The 23466-nt window shown below is 43.0% G+C and overlaps 1 protein-coding gene across 1 annotated transcript in view; it reads left to right on the top strand.

The window, feature by feature from the left end:
• The first annotated feature begins 1132 nt into the window (after positions 1-1132).
• PLS3 (plastin 3) overlaps positions 1133-23466 on the top strand; it is a 93421-nt gene continuing 71087 nt past the window's right edge. The window contains exon 1 of the mRNA XM_047844195.1: positions 1133-1267. The gene's annotated coding sequence lies outside the window, so the exon portion shown is untranslated. The remainder of the gene's footprint in view (positions 1268-23466) is intronic.

Here is a 23466-nt window from a genome sequence, read left to right on the forward strand (position 1 = left end):
AACAGCAGATCAAGCGGGGGCTTCTTTACAGGAGCATTCAATTTTTGAGGCCACTCTTAATTTAGCATTTTTCCTAAAATGCGTGTAAAATGGGATGCAATTGAACCCATTGTAAATTCGCAAAAAAAAAAAAAAAAAAAAAATTCCAAGCACACATTTCCGGAACAAAATGGTTACGACTGGAACGGGAAAGGGCTTAGACTTTCTCCTCCGCAGCTGTCCCACAAGCCAATCCCTTGACCTGACCCTGGAGAATCCCTCCAACTCTGGCCCTCGGAGCTGATTTTGGACCTGCAGCGAGCCAAAGGATTGGAATGCAGATCCGGAGGGGAAACCTCCGCGTCTGTTCTTGCAAGAAGCCAGCTGTGGTAACCTGGAGGCAATCTGCTGGGCAAAGAAGAAGAAAGGGTACTCTGGGTAACAGAGAAGGTATTCCGGGAAGCGCGTCTCCCAAGTTTTCTCTGGTGGAAAGAGACGGATGAGAGTTGACATCCATTTCCAGCCAACCGAGCGGAACGAGGTTACTTGCACCATGCCTTCCCACCTCGACTTCTCACCCCTTGCCGCTTGGACAAAGCGGCCACACAAGGTGACTGGGGTCAACGATGTACTTGGCACGAAACCAAAGACCCGAGAGCCGGTCCCGTCCGTATTCTGCCCCTTGGACCTCGGAAGGTTAAAGGGAAGATTGCTGAGGTTTCCCCTCTGCGTTGTTTCGCACCTGGGCTGATCCGAACAGTCGAAACTACTAGAAATGTCCCTTTCCGCGCCCAGGCTCTCTTCACCATTCAGGGGGAAAAACTGTACCCTCAGACTTAAATAGGGGCTTAGTGACTTTCAAACTCTCATTCCCAACATTCACATCTTTACATTGTTTCCACTTTTTTTTTTTTTTTCCTTTTTGCACATTACGCCGAGTCAGGCACTGTGGACTTCTAATCTCTTTTTAGCCGGGGAGGGGGAGAAGCCGGCGCGAGGGACCGGTCTCCGCTCCCCGCCGCAGAGTTAGAGTCCCCATCCCACCGGGGTGTCCACCCAGGCGACTCTTCTCCCAGTTCCCCACCCAGTTGATGTGACAGGCTCGTGGCCCAATCCCCTTCCAGGTTCCCAGGCCGAGGGCTAGCACCACCCGAGCCAATGGCGGCGGCCGAGGGGCGGAGGGAGCGCTGGCTTTAGAACCACTGCCGCAAAGATTCCGAGAGGCAGAAGTTGTCCGGGCGCGTCGGTCGGAGGCTGTCGGGCCAGATCCGGGACTCTGCGACTTTATGTAAGTGCTTTGTGGGCACGGGAGGGCACGACGGGAGCGAGTACCCGGGGCGTGGGCAGGCGTGGGTCCCGGGGAGAGCATCTCCGGGCACCTCTGCCGGAACGTGCCCCGCGCGCGGGGACGCGGCGCGGAGACGGGGCTGCAAAAATTCCAGTCCCAGCCAGCCCTCGGGCGCCAGAGCGATCGTTGGCAACCACGATGGGTGGGAGTGACAGCGGGCCCCACGACCACCCGCCGCAAACACGTTTTCTGCTCTTAACCGCAGGGATGGTGCTTTCTCGCTAGTTGCTCTTAACTTGTTGCCTACCTGCGGCTGCAGTCCTGGACGCCAACCCTTGCCCTTCTCCCCTTCCTTGGCGGCCGCCCCGAAGTGGAAACCGAGCGCCTAACTTCCCTCCGTCGTCCTTCCCCGGCTACTGCCATCCCCCGCCCCCCGCTCCCTCCCGCCCCGGACTCAGGAAATCCCGGAGCCGGCCGCCTGCGACGCCTCCAGCCCCGGCTCGCCCGCCTCGGCTGACCTCCCGGGCTCACGCCAGTTCCGGGGCGCTGAGCGGCTGCCTTGGCCCAGGGAAATTAGCGGGGCTCCGACTGCCGGCCTCCCGCTCGTTTCCCTGGCCATTCGCGAGAGCGCCGCGATCGCACCGCATCTCCCTATGAGTAAGCACTTTTTTCCTTTCAGTAGCACAACATCTCCGGGCCAGTAGGGCAGAACCTTTCGGCTCTCGTCTCCCCCGACTCCGCGCCCTCGGGCTGCTCCCTGCTCGGCTCCTCGGGCTCTGTAGCCCCGAGCGCGCGGTCGGGGCAGCGGCAGCCCGGGACCTCCCGGGGCTCCCTGAGAGGCTGAGCGGCGGGGGCAGTGGGAGGGGGTGATGTGCCCTCCCCGCCTCCCCCCCCCCCCCACAGCTGCACTTGCCGCTGTTTACTTTTTTCCACCCGCGGTACTTAAGCGCTCTAATAAGAGGCCGGGGGACGCTGACCACCCCCTCCGTGGCTTCTTGCCAGTCCCAAAGTTGCCGCCGCCGCTGCTACCGCTCTAGCGTGCTGGCGGCTCCGACGGCCCGGCTCCAGCACCGGAGACGATCCCAGGCTGGGAGGTGGAATGAGGTTAATGCTTTCTGACACTTGCCCGACGCGCTGCCTCTTGCTCCTCACCAGTTCTGCACACCATCCCTAGTGGTGCAGGTTGGGCTTAGAACTAACTGCGTTGGAGAGCCTCACCGCATAGGATCACCCCGACGGGATGCTGGGGGTGCCTGGCCTGTTTCGAGGGAGGGGGTGGAGTGGGGGCACAGAGCCTGGCTGGCCGCACTGTAGGTAGAAAACGTAAAGCGAAATGACAGACTCCTGAGAGGTAAGCACTTAAACTCGACTTTACCGATGTCACACTGTGTTTGGGAGCCTCAACGTGATCCCGGAGATGCAATTTACAGTGAATTCCACCGAAGCGACCGATGTCCCACACTTGCTGATTGGCATCACGTGCCGCAAATCTCTGATGCCCTTAGGGTAATGGTCACATGACTTCTTTTGCCTTTAAAACTGGAATGTAATGGCTGAAGCCCATTTTCCAAAAACAACTGCGACAAAAAAGCAGAGGGGGAGTGTGAGCTAGCCCGTACTCCAGGGAATTCTGCTTGGATTTGGATGAGGGGAACAGAAAAGGAATTTGGTGCTCAGATTTTACCCAAAATAAAGACAGGAGCTGTTTTTGAAATAAGGGCTTGAACTGTGTTTGTGCTGGGACGTATACCTCCCCAGGGGCCTTTCAATCTACTTAAGGCTTTCCTGAATTCAAAGCGTATCTTACTGATTATTTTCTAGGAAAATCGTCCTTCTAATTTACACCCACCTCATGCCTAAATGATACTTTTGAAGCTGTATTCTGTAAGATGGTGTTAAAAAAAATTAGGATTTACCCATATTCCTGGTTCTGGCCTATATTCTGATTGAACTGTTCTCTTTATTAGGCATCTACTTGAAGGTGATGGATCATTTCTTGACTAAAATTAACCACCAGTTATTTGTGGTTTGGAATTAATTGGATCAGAAATCAGGCACAAAAACTGTGGATTCTAAATTTGATAAGTTGAGCTGGTTGCGACTTTGCCTGTCAGAATCTGTTTTTTAAAAAAGTGTCTCTTTTTTTAAATGATTATTTATTTATTTTGAGAGACAGGGCGCAGGCTCCTACAAGCAGGGAGGGGCAGAGAGAGAGGGAGAAAAATCCCAAGCAGGCTCTGCACGGTCGGACCAGAGCCCAAGGCTGAGGCTCAATGTCACCACCAGGAGATCATGACCTGAGCCAAAATCAAGAGTGGGAGGCTTGGGGTGCCCGGGTGGCTCAGTTGGTTGAGCTTCAGACTTTGGCTCAGGTCATGGTCTCCGGGTTCGTGAGTGGGAGGGACCTCCTCGTCGGCTCGCTGCTGTCACCCAAGAGCCCCGCTTCTGATCCTCTGTCCCCCTTTTTCTGCCCCTCCCCCGCTTGTGCTCTCTCAAAAATAAAACATTAAAAAAAAAGTGGGAGGCTCAACCAACTGAGCCACTCGGTATCTTTAGCCATCAGATTCTTGATGCAGTAATGAGAGGACCCTGAAACGACTCCCATAATGACCATTACCTGCCCAGGTGGCCCAAGTTAAGGTTGCTGTTGGAAAAACGTGGCAGGGCTGATAGAGAATATACCCCAGAGTACTGAAATGGGCAGAGGAAAAAAAAAAATAAAAGCGGGCAGTGGGCAGAGGAATCTCTGAGGTCAGGAGTTTAAAAGCTTTCCTTATTTACAAAAATGGATCCAGTTGATACATATTCAGCCTTGAAACTAGGGCAGCTATAAATGAAACTGGGAACAGTTAAGACATTTTGGCTTTGTATGCATTAGCCAAAATAACCCCTCGTCCACTGCAGCAACCTCGGAGCGACTTGAGCACTTTTTTTTTTTTTTTTTTTTTTTGTGCTGTGCTTGGGTTCCTGAGCCTAAAAACAAGAACTCCTCTAAAGCATGTAGTTCTGACCCCAAGGCTAGCCTTGTGGCACAGATTAGCTCAAAGTGGATTTAAGCTACACCTGGGTTATTGGAGTTAACTATGCTGGTTGATAGAACCCCCTAGTGGAGGTGAGGTGATAATAACATTTTAGATTGAACTCCTAATAAATATTTAACCTCAGAAAGAGAGTACAACTATCCAATGAGGTTGAAGTGGAAGGGAGATGAGCCCTTTTCAAAATATTATTAAAACCAAGGCTCCTGGGGGGCTCAGTCAGTTAAGTGTTCGACCCTTGATTTCAGCTCTGGTCATGATCTCGCGGTGGGATCCACCTGCTGACAGCTGGGTTGGGGGCGGTGCGCACACAGTCAAAATAAATAAATGAACGTAAAAAAACTCATAAAAAATATTAACTCATGTCAAAACGGGATCATCTCTAGGCTCTCAGCCTACACAGCATGTCATTTGTCTTCAGATGTGCACTCATTTAAAACCACTGACTTTGTTACTGACTTCATTTGGGGGGTATCGTTTAGTGAACTCAGGTTTTACCATCAGGGGGTTGTGAGTCTAATTCTGAATCTCTGTTAGATCTAGCAAGTTATCAACCTCTTTCTTTATTTGGGGTAGGGAGCCAAATTATGCTCTGCCTTGACTTAGTACAGACACTCCACACTGAAGTCCAGGGTCTCTAGTCTGATACCATCATTTAGATACCATTGCTGAAAATGTCTTGGCTTACGGCATTTTGGGTGGAAGGATTAATTATAATTGGTAAGTAATATTTTGGTTGAGATTACATCTCTTCAACAAATGGTTACATGCACATTAGACCCAACTATTTATACTGGCAGAACGTCAGTATCCAGAGCACTATCTGAACCAAATGAAATTTTGCTCCTTGGCAAACCACATGAGTGTTACTGAAAAGAAGGGGTAGCTTGGCCATGGTGCTGGAGAACGAAAGTGATTTCTTTTTGGGGAAACTGACCGGGAAATAGGAAGAAAGACCACTTTCCATGATTCCATATTCTGTTTTAGGCATTACTTCCACTTGCCTTTCCAAGAAATTTACTGACATGATATTCTTACCACATATGATAAAGTCATGAATTTCTTACTGTATTTCATGTAGCCCAATCTAGGTGAAACATGACTGCTAAACTCTTTTTTGCTGTTTAGGACAGATTCCAAAAGATGCTGGTATAAAATTGAAAATGAGCATCTATCAGTACATGACAACTTGGGTATCTGGTTTTAGAATCATTTCATGTTTGCTCATATAATAAGTTTTCTTTTGGTTAAGAGTAATCCAGAGCGGGAAAAATTTGATCTGTGAAACTAATAAAACACAGTTTAGAAGAAAACAGCCAGATCATGTTTTGAGTCTGTGTGATTATCCTAGAGAATGATATACCCTAGAACGTACCTTCACTGTGTGAGAGGTTTCAAAAGCTTTTCGGATACATTACACTGTTGGAAGCTATTTTAGATACGAATGGTCAGCCCTAGCTGTTTTTAGTTATGATACAGCTTTGGTTATAGTTATGGCTTAAAAATATAAACTGTCTAATCCTGAAATGTCAGTCTTAGAAGGTCATAAAAATTCAATATGCTTAATAATATGTAATTTACCTTCATCTTAGCACTCAAAAGGCAACTGTCAGTATGAAATGTTTTAGGGAGGAAAAAACAATGCCTTTAAGTGAAAATTAAAATACTAGAGGAGAAGTATGTTGGACTTAGCTTCAGAAGAACTCGATTCTAGACATGGCTCTGCTATTGACTCCTACTTTGACCTTGAGAAAGTCACTTAAGCTTATGTTGCTAACTAACATTGAATACATTTTGCATTTTCTCATTTATACGGCTGAGAGCATGACTCCAGGTTTTTGTTTTGCTTGGATTTTTTTTTTTTTCAGATAGTTATAGTCTGGCTTATTTCAGTTACATTAGTTGATTTAAAAATTTTTAATGCACCTATATGGAACCAAGCTAAATACCTTGTTGGCAGACCGGTAGCTTCAGGAAAGCTTCGTTTTTCTTAAAGGTCTGGAAATGTGTTTGATGGTAAGGAGGTAGTGTCGTTTATTGGAAAAGGCACTGAGCATGGAAGGCAGCGGCTCTTCGCTCTCTACGGTTGGGACACACAGGCCAGTGTAGGTAAATCACACAAGTTCTCGGTGTTCATGTTTGGATCTTACTTTATTAAGCCATCTGTTTCCAATCTATGTATTTCCCAGGCATGCTGAAAGGATAAGTGAGATATGGATAAGTGAGCCTTGGTTCTTCAGCAGACAGGTGCTATATAAAATCAAAGTACTGGAACAGTATATCACTGAAACGCTAAAACGTCAACAAAGTTTTACGGAAATGGTAGAAATCTCATCACTGAGGTCTCGCCCCATTTTAACTTGTCTGTAAATATTCTCCAGCCCTCCAGTTTTACAAGCAAAGGAGAAATAAAGGCAGACCTAATAAAATGAAAAATAAGAGAAATGGTTAATGACAAGAGAATAAAAACCTATATGTAATACTTTTTTTTTTTAATTTTTTTTCAACGTTTTTTATTTATTTTTGGGACAGAGAGAGACAGAGCATGAACGGGGGAGGGGCAGAGAGAGAGGGAGACACAGAATTGGAAACAGGCTCCAGGCTCCGAGCCATCAGCCCAGAGCCTGACGCGGGGCTCGAACTCACGGACCGCGAGATCGTGACCTGGCTGAAGTCAGACGCTTAACCGACTGCGCCACCCAGGCGCCCCTGTAATACTTTCTTATATGTTTTTTTTCCTCTCCAATATTATGCCAGGCAGCCTGATAAAGCCATTAATGTGATGGGGTCCCCCCCCCTCCTTCTCAAGTAACTACTGAGCAGTATTTTAGTGTTTGTTGGTAATCATTACAGAATCCTTTGGCTTGTCCTACTTCATTCTTAGTTTTGTGACTGCCCACAATGGGAGGTCTTGTGTAAAACTGCCCACGGAGAAAGCCAAGTGCTTCTCCCTAAGCAAGTACCCTTTAAAGGAGTGCAGGTTTGGAAAAGCTCCTAATGGAGGAGATAATCTATATTTAAGTGGAGTGCCATCATTAACACTGAAAAGATGAGAAGTTAGGTAGATCTGTGTTTGAAAAGCAAGTTGGATAGCTGGCTTCTGAGGTGTCCTTTTTACCTCCCACCCTTAAACCGGTTAACACGGAATTAATTTTCAGTGTTTATTGTCACCTTGCCAATTATATGCTGGTGCATTAACCATTGTCATTCCTTGCATTATCATGCATTTTTATTTGGTTGGTTAAAATTATGTTTTTATCTATTAAATGCCAGTATAAGCAAAATACAGTGTTTATATTAGTTTCGGCTGTACGATAATAGCGATTCAACAGTTCTGTACATTTCTCAGTGCTCAGCACCAGAAATGAGCTCTTAATCCCTTTTGCCTATTTCATCCATCCCCCATCTACCACCCCTCTAGCAACCACCAGTCTCTACATTTAAGAGACTTTTTTCTTTTTTTTTCTTTGTTCATTTGTTTTGTTTCTTACATTGCACCCATGAGTGGAATCATACGGTATTCGATAGCATTTGTCAAAATATCATTTGTAAAGTGATAGTACTTAATTAAAATGAAATAAGCAGTTGTGAAGTGATAGTACTTAATTAAAATGAAATAAGCAAAAGGCCAGGAGTTAAAGGACTTTTGAAATAACCTGGTACCATGTGACTACTTCTGAAGAGTGGGCTCTTTTTGCTAATAGAAGTCAATGTCTTTTATAAAATCTCATCTCTTATTTCTACTCTCTCTGCTTTAAAAGACTGAATAGTGGGGTGCCTGGGTGGCTCAGTCGGTTAAGCGTCGGACTTCAGCTCAGGTCGTGATCTCATTGTTTGTGGGTTTGAGCCCCTCGGGGGCCTCTGTGCTGACAGCTCAGAGCCTGGAACCTGTTTCGGATTCTGTGTCTCCCTCTCTATGTACCCCTCCCCTGCTCACATTCTGTCTCTCTCTCAAAAGTAAATAAACATTAAAAAGTTTTTTTAAGATTCAATAGCAAATTATTTTTTGTAATCTTGTAACCCATTTATTGAAAATCCAACTCTGATTCTTTTAAGCTGTGTATATATGTGTGTATATATATATGTGTATATATGTGTATATATATGTGTATATATATATATACACACACACATTATATATATCCATTATATATACATTATAGATATAATTTACATATAGCATATATAAAGTTTTTATCTTCTATGAAATAAATTTGTAAAGTCAGTGTAATAGCTTTAAATATTTATTATTGCATTCTTCATTATATGCTGATTACATAGTATTGCATGCAGATTAACATTCTGTAATTGACACTGAATCTGTAATTGACACTATCTTTCACAGACTAGTGTAATTTTTCAGCATTTTTTTCTGTATTTCATAACTAGCTTGTGTATTCCCCTTTTTGTCATTTCTTTTTATTCTTTTTGGCATTTTGGGGCTTGTATTTCAGGTGAGAGAGAATTACTATTATAGACTGCAAAGTGTTTTCTAGAACTGCGAACGATGGGAAATGCTATAATAATCCACATGTATGATTTAACTTACTGAAAAAGCATCTTAAGTAGTGCATACTTAAAAATTTTTTAATCACTTTGGGTTAAAAAAATACAAAGTCACTGTAAAACTGTTAGAAGAAACTATAAAAGGGTTTATAAAAAAGAAAATGAAAATTACTCATAATCGAACCACCTGTTCATATTTTTTATCTTTTTCCAGTGTAGAAAGAAAGTTAGGTACTTTTTTTCTTTTTAATTTTTTTATTTAAATTCTAGTTAGTTAACATACAGTGCGACGTTGGTTTCAGGAGTAGGATTCGGTGATTCATCACGTACATGCAACACCTGGTGCTCATCACAAGTGCCCTCAGTACCCATCACCCAGCTAGCCCATCCCTCACCGAGAAAGTTAGATATTTTAAAAGTTGGGATGATACTGTGTTTACAGTGTGTATTCCTTTCTTTCCACTCACTACATTATGAACATGTTTTCACGTAATCAAATATTTTTGAAAAAATTTTAAATCACTGTGATCTTCCACATAATGAGCATCTCATCATTTCTTTTCACTAATTCCAGGTTGCTGCAAGTTTATGTTGCTTCCATCTCTTATAGATAGTGCTTCAGTGAACATCCTTGGGCCAAAACCATTTTTGCAACTCAGATTGTTTCTTTGAGATAAATGTTTAGAAGAGAAATGGCAAAGATTTTTGTTTTTAAAGATGAAGTCCTTTGACAATCTCTGAAATTTTAAACATTGGCTTAAGCAAAAAAGAGCTTTGATTGCAAACAGTGTATTCCAAAAACAAAAAAGGCTGTTCTTTATATAGTATATGGTATTTGACTCTAAACTGAAGCTGGTTTAGGTAAAGTATATGTCTCGGAAATATTTTGGTTTCCTCTGATCTACTTCACAGGTGCGAAGCAGGATGAAGGAGAATCACGTGGGGTATATACAATCATAGGAAGTTCTATTTTTTAAAACGGAACTGTTAATGGGGGAGGGGAGACAGGTTTATTTTTAAGTTGCCTTTAGATTTCAGGTTGTTCTAAAACTCAGTTCAAGTATACAGAGCTTATTTGTGACCATGTACCTTCCATATCAAAGGAACTTTTAATCTTGGAGTTGGTAACATGACTGTGTTTGTCGATAGGCTTTTTTTTTTTTTTTTTTTGTCTCAGGCTGTTGGTCCCTTAAATTACCATGATGTCACTCAACAAATTCAAAGTTTTATATTTCATTCATAAGCAGAGCTCCAACCGTGGTAGGAATTCTGATGCTGCCACTTGATTTGTGCCTAGTTTCAGTGTGCGGTGACTCCCCAAATTACAAACACTAGATTTAACAAATATTTTGTATATTTGCTCTCTCAAAAATAAACAAACATTGGGGCACCTGGGTGGCTCAGTTGGTTAAGCATCCGACTTCAGCTCAGGTCATGATCTCACAGTTGGTGAGTTTGAGCCCCGCGTCCAGCTCTGTGCTGACAGCTCGGAGCCTGGAGCCTGCTTCGGATTCTGTGTCTCCTTCTCTCTCTGCCTCTCCCCCGCTCACTGTTTGTCACTCTCTGTCTCTCTCTCAAAAAGAAATAAAACATTAAAAAAATTTTGTAAGTAAAATAAAATTAAAAAATAAATAAATACTAAAAAAAAAAAAAGTTTTGAAGGCGGTGGAGTGGGGGGCGCCTGGGTGGCTCACTCGGTTAAGTATCTGACTTCAGCTCAGGTCACGATCTCATGGCTCCTGAGTTTGAGCCCCGCATTGGGCTCTCTGCGCTTGGGATCCTCTGTTTCTCTCTCTGCCCCTCCCCACGTGTTCTCTTTCTCTCAAAAATAAATAAACATTAAAAAATGGGAAAACACCCAAATATTTTGTATATTTGAATGGCTCATAGTACATACACTGCATGTCCCTCTCTAAATGTATCCCGTGCTGATACACAGACTCTCCCCCGATGTTTCTCTCCCCTCTCCCAGTTCAGCAGTCTCACTAAGTGCCATGTGGGTCTGGACATAGCACGATGACCCAGCTTTTTTTTTTTTTTTCGGGGGGGTGACAGAGAGAGACAGAGCATGAACGGGGGAGGGGCAGAGAGAGAGGGAGACACAGAATCGGAAACAGGCTCCAGGCTCCGAGCCATCAGCCCAGAGCCTGACGCGGGGCTCGAACTCACGGGCCGCGAGATCGTGACCCGGCTGAAGTCGGACGCCCAACCGACTGCGCCACCGCCCCGATAGCACGATGACCCAGAAGTAACGTGGAAGATGGGTCTGACCTGACAGCTCAGTCCTACCACCTCCTTGTGTTTTCTTTCCAGAGGGATCATCTCCAACTGTGTTTTATAGTCAGGATGTGTTTTAGCCTGAAATGTGAGTTCCAAGGGCTCTGCTAATTTATATCTCTGTGACACTGGGGAAGTTCTAGTTTCACCATTTACAAAATGGGGCTAATACGACTTGTTTTCAGTGTTGTCCATAAAATCAAATGAGAACATTTATAAAGAAACTAGCGGATAGTAGGTGCTCCATAAATATTTCCCTTTTACAGGTCAATGAATGTTGCCTTAGATGATCTTGTCAGGTGTCTATATATCTACCTGGTCATTTGCCTCAAATTCAAACTGTTTTTCCTTACGTATCACCATTCAGGGTAAATCAGGGAGTTTATTTTTTCTGCTTCACTTAATGGCATTGTGAAAATATTGCTTCCCATTGCTTTTTATTGTACATAGGGAAGATTTTTAACAATGATGTAGGTTGAAGAAGCTTCTTGACTTAAGCTAGGAAAACTGTTTACCATTTAGTGTATCCTTTTGTGAAGTTATGCCATCCAACGGTTTAAAGAGTTTGCCCTCAAAGAACCATTGGAAACATGACTCTATTCATACATTAGAGAGACCATTATGAACTTATTACTACTAACAAATATAATTAGATCAGGAGAAAAGGTAATAATAGGTAATGTTGATGCTTGACCGGGGGAAGAGGGGAAAAAAAGCTTCAAAATCTTCAGTGTTACTACCGTAGGGTAAATAGACACGCGAATGTTAAAAAGTTTACCTTGGTAAAAATACGAGAAAAGAGAAAATAAACTAGTAAAAAAATTCAAGTGCTGGGGAAGGCAGAGGGTTATAAACGAAATCCACTTCTTTCCAAGACGACAGACGTGTGGCCTTTAGAAATGGTTGAATCCAAAAGGTATTAATCTTAGATTTATGATGCCCGTTATTTCCTGTAATGGAAGTTTTCAAAAGCAAAAACCAGGAAATGATGAAGGACACTGACACATTCAACAAATATTTTGAGCAGTTTGTGGGTCTCCGGTTTAAAGCTACAGTTGAATCATTTTTACAAGTGGCTACGTAGAATGAAAAGTGTGTTATTTCGTCTTAGGATAATTAAAAAACAAGTACAGCCAAATGGTCATGACTGTAGATAAGCAAAAAGTAATATTGACGGGTTTACATGTTTAAAAATATAAGCTGACCCATACGTTGGGTGTCTGACCCTGAATCAAAGTGTTCCGGGATTTGTTGGCCTGCTGACAAAAAAAAAAAAAAAAAGCAAACTAGAGTATATTTATAGGTGCAAGCCAAAGATGGGAAACTTCCCTAACCAGAGATTTGTGTTAAGAGGAAGGGAAGGATGGGGCGCCTGGGTGGCTCAGTTGGTTAAGCATCTGACTCTTGGTTCAGGTCATGATCTCATAGTTCACGGGCTGGAGCCCTGCATCTCTCTCTCTCTCTCTCTCTCTCTCTCTCTCTCTCTCTGCCCCTCCCCCACTCGCTCTCTCTGTCTCTCAGATAAATAAATAATCTTTAGAAAAGAAAAGGGGACACAGACAATTCCTCAATTTTAGTCTGGGGGGTGGTTTCACCGTTCAACTAAAATGTTTAATGAAGACTGTTAGGTGCCACGGCCACCGAGGTGGATAAGATACACCTGCAGTCTAGTAGACGAGAAAAACACAAAATACTGCATTTCACGAAGCCTAAAAATATTCTGACATGTAGAAAATGGGGGCATCGGGGTGGCTCAGTCAGTGGAGTGTCCGACTCTCGGTTTTGGCTCAGGTCAGGATCTCACCGTTCACGGCATCGAGCCCCGCGGCTGGCTCTGCGCTGACCGTTCGGAGCCTGCTTGGGATTCCCTCTCTCCCCCTCTCTCCCTGCCCCTCCCTTGCACTCGCTCTGCCTCAAAATAAATAAATAAACATTAAAAAAAAAAAGGGAAAATGAACTTAAATATGGCCCTTATTCTCAACGTAAAATATTCCTAAATTTAAACCTTGTGTGAACAAAGACATTCGTTTATAACCCAATGTAATCAAATCTAAACTAAGAACAAATCAAATTTAAACATTGTTATTTCTTTGCAATAATTACTGCATCCTAAAAAAAGTGCCCACTATGAGTTAATTTGACTTAAATAGAACATTGCTCAGCCTATAAATGAAGGTCAGCAGACAGCAGTGTCTTGGAATAAAATAGCCCTTTGGCAAGAAAATGAGCCACACCCCATTTCGTTTTTGCAAAAATAAAATTCTTTCCAGCTTCGCTAAATTGTAGATGTGTGCATGTAGTTCTGCAGTAGATGGTCCTGCAGCTGTGGAAACAGCCATGTGTGCAGAAGCCCTAAGAAACATCGATAAGCCATTATTCATATGTGCAGTTCTCATACTTTCTGGGGTATAGCGTTCTGGTCAGTCTTCTCTGACTCCAGGAAGGTAGCAGGTAACTACTCCTTCATTTCCTGCCTTAAACTTCTTGATTGCCACAGGCTTTAAATTGAGCAGGAGAAGCCAGGATTCGAAGTCTCATCGTTGTTTCATTTTGGTGGGAGAGCATCGAATGCTCTCTGTACTGTGGACGCACCATGAAAAGAACTGTACTTCTAGGGAGAAAGGAAAAGAAACCCCGAGGGGCAAGCCCCATTCTCCTGGTTCTTTCACCGTACCTGGTACAAGGCAGGTCTCCATATATACATTTGAAAGAGTGAAAAAAATAAGCGGCTATGAGTGGCCTTTGCTGATAACGATAAAATTGTGAAAGCCTAATCAGCAAATTAGTAACTTATGAAGCACACTTAATAAACTACATAATGATGTGAATCTATAAGAAGACTAAGCAAATGGGTTCCTTGGTTTTCTTTCTCTTTCAGTTGTTTTAAACAAATGGTCAGGAGTGAATGTTATGGATGGCACCTGCATGGTGATAACTGATTAATTTTAGAACCAAAGAGGAAATTGGGAGATATATATATGTATATATATATACATATATATATATACACTTTTTTATTAAATGTTTTTATTTATTTTTGAGACAGAGAGAGACAGAGCATGAGCGGGAGAGGAGCAAAGAGAGAGGGAGACCTAGAATTTGAAGCAGGCTCCAGGCTCTAAGCTGTCAGCACAGAGCCCGACGCGGGGCTCGAACTCACAAACTGTGAGATCGTGACCTGAGCCAAAGTCGGATGCTTAACCGACTGAGCCATCCAGGTGCCTATATACACACACACACACACACACACACACACACACACACACACACATATATACTTTTTGAAGCAGTTTTATTGAGTAAAGTATACAGTTTCAGTGGATTTTAATGTATTGAGATACATATAACCATCACCACAGTCAATTTTCAAACATTTTCATTACCTCAGAAAGAAATCTCATACTCTGTTTTTTTTTTTAAGAGAGAGAGAGAGAGAGAGAGAGAGAGAGAGAGAGAACAGAGAGAGAATCTTAAGCAGGCTCCATGCTCAACGCAGAGCCTGACTCTGGGTCTCAATCTCATGAACCATGAGATCATGACTTGGGCCAAAATCAAGAGTCAGACCTTTAACCAACAGAGCCACCCAGGTGCCCCTAAAGATTTTATTTTTGATTTTTTGTTTTTTAATGTTTATTTATTTATTTTGAGAGAGAGAGACAATCCCAAGCAGGTTCTGCGCTGTCAGCCCTATTTGGGGCTCGAACCGACAAACCGTGAGATCGCGACCTGAGCCAAAATCGAGAATTGGACTCGTGACCAACTGAGCCACCCAGGTGCCCCATTTTTCTTTTTCTTTTTTAAAAATCAGTTATTTCTTCTTTTTTTTTTTTTAATTTTAGAGAGAAAGAGGGAGAGCGGGGGAGAGGGACAGAGGGAGAGAGGATCTTAAACAGGCTCCATGCTGAGCGTGGGGCTCGATCCTACAACCCTGGGATCATGACCTGAGCCAAAATCAAGCTCAACCGACTAAGCCACCCAGGCATCCCAGAAACCTCATACACTTAAGCTCTCATTCTCCCTAACCACCTACCTCCTCAACCCATGGGAGGTAATATTCCATTGTACCACATTTTATTTGTCCATTTATCTGTTGAGAGACATGTGGATTGTTCCTGCTTTTTGGCTTTTAGGAATAATGGGTAATGTTAATATTAAATGTCAGGGCACCTGGGTGGCTCAGTCGGTTAAGCATCCGACTTCGGCTCAGGTCATGATCTCGCGGTCTGTGGGTTCGAGCCCCACGTCGGACTCTGTGCTGACAGCTCGGAGCCTGGAGCCTGCTTCAGATTCTGTCTCCCTCCCTCTCAGCCCCTCACCTGCTCCTGCTCTGTCTCTCTCTCGCTCAAAATTAAATAAACATTACAAAATTTTTTTTTAATTTTTTTAACGTTTATTTATTTTTGAGACAGAGAGAGACAGAGCATGAACAGGGGAGGGTCAGAGAGAGAGGGAGACACAGAATCGGAAGCAGAACCCAGGCTCTGAGCCATCAGCCCAGAGCCCGACGCGGGGCTTGAACTCACGGACCACAAGATCGTGACCTGAGTTGAAGTCGAACGCTTAACCAACTGAGCCACCCAGGCGCCCCACAAAATTTTTTTTTAATATTAAATGTCTAACCACAGGTCAGCTAATGAGGTCGAGGTGGTATTGACAAGATGACATTTCATTTATTCCAATTCTGCTGTTATTGTAAATCTTTGCTTTGATTGACTCTGAGCAATACTGATTTCTGTGTCTAAATGTAGCTCATTTTTAGTTTCCTAATGTTTAGTAGCTTATTATCTACTTGTTCCTAATTCTTTTTTCCTTAGTAATATGTTTTAAGTTTATTTTGAGAAAGAGAGAGAGAGTGCGTGCATGAGTGGGGGGGGGGGGGGTGCAGAGAGAGAGGGAGAGAGAGAGAATCCCAAGCAGGCTCCATGTTGTCAACCGTGGAGACCAGCCCAGGGCTCAACTCCACGAACCATGAGATCATGACCTGAGCCGAAACCAAGAGTGGGACACTTAATTGACTGAGCCACCCAGGTCCCCCTCCTTAGTAATATTTATACTTGAATAATTGAAAGCCTACAAAAATTGTGTAATCACCTTTGCTAAAAGTTACTATAGTAATATATCTGTACAAAATTTCTTATTTATTCACATTTATTGAACACCTACTATTAAGTATTAAATATTAAGTAGTGCACAACTAAATGTTAAATGCTTTGAAACATAATGGTTTCAGTTGACCTAGAGCATTATTGAGCACATCTAATATTTTTACTTTTTATTTATTTTGGAAGTTTATTTATTTTGAGAGAGAGAGAGAGCACGCACAGCATGAGCAGAGGAAGGGCAGAGAGGGAAGAGAGAATCGCAAGCAGGCTCCCCACTGTCAGCGCCCAACTTGGAGCTCCATCTCACAAACCGTGAGATCATGACCTGAGCCGAAATCAAGAGTACAATGCTTAACCGACTAAGCCGCCTAGGTGCCCCTAATGTATTTGTTTTTTAATTTACTTCTCAAACATGAAACGTATTCACAGAATCAAATTCAAAAGCTATAAAGGGACGTAAAGAAAAGAAAATGAGTCTCCTGCCCCTGACCCCAATCTCCGATTTCCTTTTCCAGGAGGTGACCATTAGAACTAGTTTCTTGTGTATCCATCCAGAAATAATGTGGAGTACATTTTATTTATTTACTTATGTATGTATGTATTTATATATTTATTTATTTTGAGAGAGAGAGAGAGAGAGAGAGAGGCAGAAGAGAGGAGAGAGAGAATCCCAAGCAGGCTTTGCATGGTCAGTGAAGAGCCCATCACAGGACTCAAACTCACGAACCATGAGATCATGAGCTGAGCAGAAACCAAGGGTTGGAACGCTTAACCTACCGAGCCACCCAGGCACCCCAATATCAAGTACATTTAACGCTTGACATGTTCAGAAGAGCTTGGTGTTTTACATTTAGGAAGTGTGATGTTACGGTTGAGGGATTCTTTACCTTTTGACTTAACTGTGAGAATGAGACATTATCAAAGGAAAATGAAAAGAATCACCTTCAGTTTCAGATCAGAGATTTTCTAGCACCCTTGACCACCCCAGATTCACCTGCATGGCATCGGGTCAAAATAGCTAATGATACCTAGAAACCGCCTCTGCCATTGTGTCCTCGAGTCAACCTACAGAGAAGTTCTTGGACCCAGTCTCCTTACTCTTAGGGGCACTGAGTAAGACTAGGCATCCCTGAAGAGGAGGGTTGTAGTTCAGTCAAGAAAAGATATCATTTCCAGGAGAGCCATTTGGAACTTCCTGTATAATTACTTAATTCATTTAACAGGCCTTTATGAATTGTCAACAGTGTGCCAGGCAGTGGTATCACCAAGATAAATAAAGCAATGCGCCATATTTGAAGAGCTCAGCGTCTAGTCCGGCCACGGAGTTTTACAGATGAGGTGACCGAGGTCTAGTTGCGTTGCTCTTCTCGCTTTAAATGTAAACACCACAGCCAGAAGCCAACTTTGTTTACTAGGAAAACCAATTCCTCTCTGAATTAGCTTATGTTAAATGGTGTTTTCTTTCAGATGTTAACAAAATGGCAGGTGTCAAGTCATTAGTGTTGACATAAACTCTCCGAGACGCGCTTCACCTGTAACTTCAGCAGCTTGGTTTAACTGGACCAGCTCTTCCGTCGCTAATGGGAATTCATTAGCAATAGCTTTCGAGTGGTAAATTATTTTTCTAGGCCATATATTCAGTCCGGGTGACTCTTAGGCTAACAAAGCTGCAGTTTTAATTACCAGTCTTAAAGAGTTTCTTACACTGTAATGCATCCAGAAGATTTTGAAAACTCTAATGCCAATATATATTGGATATACATTATAGGATTTATCACTCTTGATTTCTTTGAAACTGGATTTTATCAATCTTGGGGAGCCAGTATTTCCTCTTTTACTCCTCAAACACACACACACACACACACACACACACACACACACACACACACAAATCCATTTCATTTATTTACTCAAAGATTCACTGAGTGCCTTCTACAGATCAGGTACTACACTGAAACAGACAAAAATTACCACCCTTATGAGGTTTACATCCTACTCAGGAGAGATAAAAATAAACAACGATATAGTGTATTCGATGGTAATGTGTTGTGAAGAAAATTACAGCAAGATTAAGGTTATAGGGACGGGGAAGAGGGCCCCACATTAGGCTCTTCACTTACAGCGCTATAAAATAAATGAACTTTCAAAAAAGACACGAAGGAGACCCAACGAGTGAGCCACATGAATATCTGGGGAGAAGTGGCACTTAAGTAAAAAATTCTAATAACAGATACCTAACTTATCATGCATTGATGTGTTTTAGCCCTGAAATTCTCCTTTATTTCAGCTTTTTATTTTGGTATTGAAGAGGGAAAAAAAAGTATCTTTTACCCAGATCAGATACTCTAATGGAGTCATGGATTGACCATCTATGCTAAGGCTACTATGTTAATGGTTATATCAATGATGTTTTGGAAAGATTAGTGGGAATAATGCTGAAAACAGAATATGGGGGGACACCTGGGTGGCTCAGTCATTTAGCATCAGACTCTTTTTAACAATTTTTTTTAGTGTTTCTTTATTTTTATTTTTTTTATTAAAAAAAATTTTTTTTAACATTTATTTATTTTTGAGACAGGGAGAGACAGACCATGAACGGGGGAGGGTCAGAGAGAGGGAGACACAGAATCTGAAACAGGCTCCAGGCTCCCAGCGGTCAGCACAGAGCCCGACGCGGGGCTCGAACTCACGGACCGCGAGATCGTGACCTGAGCCGAAGTCGGACGCTTAACCGACTGAGCCACCCAGGCGCCCCAAGTGTTTCTTTATTTTTAATAGAGGGAGACAGAGCGTGAGCAGGGGAGGGGCAAGAGAAAGAGAGAGAGGGACACGCAGAATCCGAAGCAGGCTGCAGGCTCTGAGCTGTCAGCACAGAGGCCGTGAGATCGTGGCCTGAGCTGAAGTTGGTCGCTTAACCAACTGAGCCATCCAGGCTCCCCACTGGACTCTTGATTGCAGCTCAGGTCATGACCTCAGGGTCTTGAGATCGATGCCCAAGTTGGGTTACATGCTGACAGCACAGAGCCTGCTTGGGATTCTCGCTCTCTCTCTTTTTTCAGCCCCTCCCCCGCTCTCTCTCTTTCAAAACAAATAAAATTTTTTTTTAATTAGAAAAACAGAGTATGGGGGCGCCTGGGTGGCGCAGTCGGTTAAGCGTCCGACTTCAGCCAGGTCACAATCTCGCGGTCTGTGAGTTCGAGCCCCGCGTCGGGCTCTGGGCTGATGGCTCAGAGCCTGGAACCTGTTTCCGATTCTGTGTCTCCCTCTCTCTCTGCCCCTCCCCCGTTCATGCTCTGTCTCTCTCTGTCCCAAAAATAAATAAACGTTGAAAAAAAAAAATTAAAAAAAAAAAAGAAAGAAAAACAGAGTATGGAATTATTGAGAGTAGATTTTCTTCTCTTTTCCTTATCAGTTTAGTTGTACTATAGTCTGTGTTTAAGTCTTAATTAGATTTTTTAAATTTTACTTTGCCATGACCATAGTGCAGTTATCAAAGCCAAGGTGTTGATACTGATTCAGGCCAAGATGCAGAACAGTCCCATCACTGCCAGACTCCCTTTTGTTACCCTTCTATAACAACACATACCTCCTTCCCCCTCTGCCGTCTCTACCCCTGAGAACCATTAACCTGTTCTGCATTTCTATGATTTCTGTCATTTCAAAAATATGATATAAATGAAATCACAGAGTATATAACATCTTGGGTTTCTTTTTTTTTCAGTCCGCACAAATTCTCCCGAGACTCATCCCAGCTGTGTATATCAACACTCGCTTCCTTTTTCTTGCTGAGTCGTGTTCCATGGTGTAGATGTTTGGGCCATTTCCGTTTGGAGCTATTACAAATGAAGCCACCGTAAACATTTGTGTATAGGTTTTTGTGTGAATGTAAGCTTTTGTTTCTCTAGGATTAATGCCCAAAGAATGCAGTTTCTGGGTTGTAGGAGAGTTGCATGTTTAGTTTTGTAAGAAACTGCCAAGCTGTTTTTCCAGAATGACGGTGCCATGTATTTTCCCACCAGCAGTTTTTACACATCCTTGCCAGCATTTGGTATCGTCACTGTTGTTTTTATTTTAGCTCTTCTGATAGGTGTGTAGGGATATCTCGTTGTGTTTTCATTTTGCTCTTCCCGGTGGTTAATGATGTTGAGCATCTTTTTATGTATTTATTTCCTATCTGTATATCCCCATTGGCATAACATCGGTTCGTGTCTTTAGCTTATTTTTCTAACTGTATATTTTAAATGTTTTCAAAAGTCTTTATATATTCTGGATAATAGCCCTTTGTCTAATATGTGGTATACAACTATTTTCTCTTAATCCATCACTTCTCTTTCCATCCTGTGAACCAAGGTCTTTCACGGAACAAAGGTATTTATTTATTTTTTTTTTTTTTAATTTTTTTTTCAATGTTTATTTATTTTTGGGACAGAGAGAGACAGAGCATGAACGGGGGAGGGGCAGAGAGAGAGGGAGACACAGAATCGGAAACAGGCTCCAGGCTCTGAGCCATCAGCCCAGAGCCTGACGCGGGGCTCGAACTCACGGACCGCGAGATTGGGACCTGGCTGAAGTCGGACGCTTAACCGACTGTGCCACCCAGGCGCCCCACAAAGGTATTTATTTTGACGAGGCCAAATTCATCACTATTTCTTTTTAGGGATTGTCTTTTTGATGTCCCATCTAACACCTCCTCACCAAACATGGTTCCTAAAGAGTTTTTCAAATTTGTGTTCTAAGGTTCTGTGATGTTCTGTTTCACATTTAAGCATGTGTCCCACTTTGAGTTATTTTTTTTTTTTATTTGAGGGAGAGCGAGAGTGCCTGTGTGCTTGTGCTCCAGCCGTGGGGGGGGGGGGGCGTGAGCAGTGGAGGGGCAGAGAGAGAGAGAGAGAGGGAGGGAGGGAGGGAGGGAGAGAGAATCTTAAACAGGCTCCATGCTCAGTGTGGATGCCCGATGCAGGGCTAGATCCCACGACCCTGGGATTGTGACCTGAGCTGAAATCAGGAGTCGGATGCTTAACCGAGCCACCCAGGCGCCCCTTGAGTTAATTTTTGTATAAAGGTGTGAGGCTCAGGGTAGAGTTCTGGGTTTTTTTTTTGTTTTTTTTTTCAACGTTTTTTATTTATTTTTGGGACAGAGAGAAACAGAGCATGAACGGGGGAGGGGCAGAGAGAGAGGGAGACACAGCATCGGAAACAGGCTCCAGGCTCCGAGCCATCAGCCCAGAGCCCGACGCGGGGCTCGAACTCACGGACCGCGAGATCGTGACCTGGCTGAAGTCGGACGCTTAACCGACTGCGCCACCCAGGCGCCCCGAGTTGTTTTTTTGTGGTTGTCCACTTGCCCCAGCACCACTCGTTCACTGAAGTACTTCCTCACCCTTGTCACAGATCGGTTGAGCATATTCGCGTAAGTCTGGTTCTGGGTTCTGTTGACTATTCCATTGTTCTGCATCTGTTGCTCTATCTTGGTTCCTGCAGCCACGAGGCAGGACTTAACACCAGGCAGAATGATCCCACCCACTTTACTTTTCAAGGTATTTTCCCTATGCTAAGACCTGTTTCTTTCCACATAAATTTTTAGAACAAGCCGGTCTGTGACTCCACAAAACCGTGCTAGGGTGTTGCTAGAAATTCTAATGCCTTAGAATTTTGTGATGGCGTAAGTGATGTTAAAGAAGTTAAAAAAGGGTAATTCCAATAAGGAAGACAATTTATTTTCCTCTGTGGTCTCATGCTGGGTCTCATTTTCTACAGGGATCCCAATTTTTATGGTTTTCATTTCTTATTTGTTCTGTTAAAGATTTATTTATTTATTTATTTATTTACACAATCTCTACACCCAGAGTGGGACTCGAACTCATGGCCGGGAGGTCAAGAGCCACATGCTCCACCGACTGAGCCAGCCAGGCCCCCCAACTGCTATGATTTTTAAAACACTGAATGACTATTAATTGGTCATTTCGCTTCAGATATAACTTGGGTGTCTTTTTTAATTGCGAAAATTACCTTTTTTTCCCCAAAGGATTGCCACATTCTTGATTTACATATATAACTTGTAGGTTCGAAATTATTGATCTGTTTTTAAATTTAAAACTTTCTTGAAGGCTTACTTCCAGAATTTTTCAGACCCCCTCCCCCCCGCACCAGATTTTTATGTACCAGATTCCTAAACCTATTGTTCTGCCTTAAGGAAGTTATGGTTTACCTCTCCTGTTGTTTTAAACAAATACATTTCCTCAGTGCAGAAGAGGATATGCCACTAAAGCATCTTTGATTCTGCAAAAGAAAAACTTAAAAATTACAAAAAGAATCTGGTAAACCTCTTAGTTTAAAGTAGGACACTTGGAAACTTACCCGTAGGTGTTAAAAAAAAGGGGGGGGAGACTGTTAAATTGATTAGGGCTTAAGAAGAATGGAAGAGAAAATGTCACCTTGTTGCTTTTGGGTGAGGGAAAGTGAATGAGGTCATGCTTTCATTTCTGTCTTGCTTTCTCGAGATAAAACTTTTCCACGCTTCTTTCTGCTAAATGATTTAGGGTAGAGGCACCCCCCCCAACAACAACAAAAAAAACCCCAAACCTCTGGATACCTTTCCTGTCCTGTTTATATTCTAGATTGGCTTTTATTGCTTTAACAAAATATATCGCTGGTGGCCTATAACATTATGAATGTGGTATTAAGTGGTTAGGCTTAGAAAGCAGGAATTTGAAAAACACAGTCCAATTCTACTACCTTAAATACAGTTAGCAGAATTACTTCTCAATAATGAAAACTTCCCTGGGTTAGAGCCAATGGCTCATAGTTTCAGTGCAATCATTACAGTGAGGATTACTACCGCTAATATCAACCGTAGTTTCTTCCCGCAACAACACCTAACTTTGCCTTAGGTGATGGTCGCAGCTGCACCATAACCTTCCCCATAATTGAAAAAAAAAAGTGTGATTTAAGGAAGAATGCAGTGAAATGGTACTCATCATAAACAGATATTCCAATTTCTTTTTCCACACATAGGTTATCTGCACTTTTTGGTATTTATTTGGTCTAATGAGGGACTTAATAGTTCATTCTTTAAGGCAGTGAGTTCTCAGAATCAGTAAGCCTATGACAGTCTACCCCATCCAAAGAACACTGCTGATGGCTTTAGCCAGTTTTCAAGGTAGCATAGTACCAGGCAGAGGGATAAACAGGGAGGAAAGAAGTTATCCTTGCGTGGATGACTTTTTGCTAACAATATGATTTTTAGCAAGTGAAGGCCACACAAGCCATTTGATTT

This window comes from Prionailurus viverrinus, chromosome X (assembly GCF_022837055.1).
Source record: "Prionailurus viverrinus isolate Anna chromosome X, UM_Priviv_1.0, whole genome shotgun sequence".
NCBI classification, from domain to species: domain Eukaryota; kingdom Metazoa; phylum Chordata; class Mammalia; order Carnivora; family Felidae; genus Prionailurus; species Prionailurus viverrinus.